Source organism: Galeopterus variegatus, unplaced genomic scaffold (genome assembly GCF_000696425.1).
Source record: "Galeopterus variegatus unplaced genomic scaffold, G_variegatus-3.0.2 Scaffold54, whole genome shotgun sequence".
Lineage (NCBI taxonomy): Eukaryota > Metazoa > Chordata > Mammalia > Dermoptera > Cynocephalidae > Galeopterus > Galeopterus variegatus.
The window spans coordinates 286,317-287,564 of NW_007726165.1; the positions used below are offsets into that span (position 1 = coordinate 286,317).

General features: G+C 42.0%; 1 pseudogene; it reads left to right on the forward strand.

The window, feature by feature from the left end:
- Nucleotides 1-253: 253 nt before the first annotated feature.
- On the forward strand, nucleotides 254-758 carry LOC103591354 (annotated as a pseudogene).
- The last annotated feature ends 490 nt before the right edge of the window (nucleotides 759-1,248 follow it).

Below are 1,248 nucleotides of genomic sequence, written 5' to 3' on the forward strand. Positions count from 1 at the left end.
ATTTGTATCTTATGAATATTCATAACCCACCCCCCAAAAGTAAGTAGAGAAACATATTATAAAACAAGGGAATTTGGAATATGATAAAAGTGGCTATTTAAATGGGGAGGGGGGAATTATTCAATTAATTGAACTGAAACAAATAATATAGTCATCCAGAAAAAAAAAAGTGAGATTTTATACATTTTATACCTGATCCTAGAATAAATTCCACATGGATCAAAGATTTAAATGGAAAACAACAGGTCTCTGCACTGGGAGCAGCTCTCCTGCCACAGCCCCTCACCCCCTGAAAATGTACGCTTGCTCCAAGTTTGTTTCCATCTTCTCCTTGGTCAGGAGCACCTCTCAGCTGCTGGGCTGACCACTGTGCATTGAGGTTGAAACGACCATAGACACTGACAGATGAGAGCCTCAGCAGCTTGGCAGTCCTGCATCCCCTGATCTCACTTGTCTCTAGCCGCAGCTTCCAAACCAGCGCCATTTCAAGGGACATTGACAAAGCAGCCAAGTTCACTGGGGCTGGGGCTGCCACATTTGGGGTGGCTGGCTCTGGGGCTGGGATTGGGACTGTGTTTGGGAGCCTCATCATTAGTTATGCGCGGAACCCTTCTCTGAAGCAACAGCTCTTCTCCTACGCCATTCTGGGCTTTGCCCTCTCGGAGGCCATGGGACTCTTTTGCCTGATGGTGGCCTTTCTCATCCTCTTCACCATGTGAAGGAGCTGTCTCCACCTCCCATAATTCTTTCTCCTGTGTTCCATCTGCCCTTTATGTTCCTTCTCCTATACCTCCCAAGGCAGCCTGGGAAAAGTGGTTGGCTCAGAGTTTGACAGAGGGAAGATAAATAAATACTGTATTAATATGAAAAATAATAAAAATAAAATAAATGGAAAACAACAAAACCATGAAAGTATTAGACAAAACCAGGATGGTTTTTTTGTTTGTTTTGTTTTTTTCTTTCTGGTAATGTCTTTTGAAACATGATCCAAAAAGCCATGAAAGACTGAAAAAATAACCATTAAAAAAATTGCGTGGCAAAAACCTCCATGTAGACAGTCAAAAGATGGAGGACAAATTGTGGAAAAACATGTTTCACGGCATAGACAGAGAATTCATTCTTCTAACATTAAAGCGTTCCTCCAAAAGAATAATTTTAAAAAGACCTACAGCCTCCCCCCACCAAAAGATGGGCAAAGTATGTGACCAAACTACTTACAAAATGGCACACAAACACCTCTCATAATTC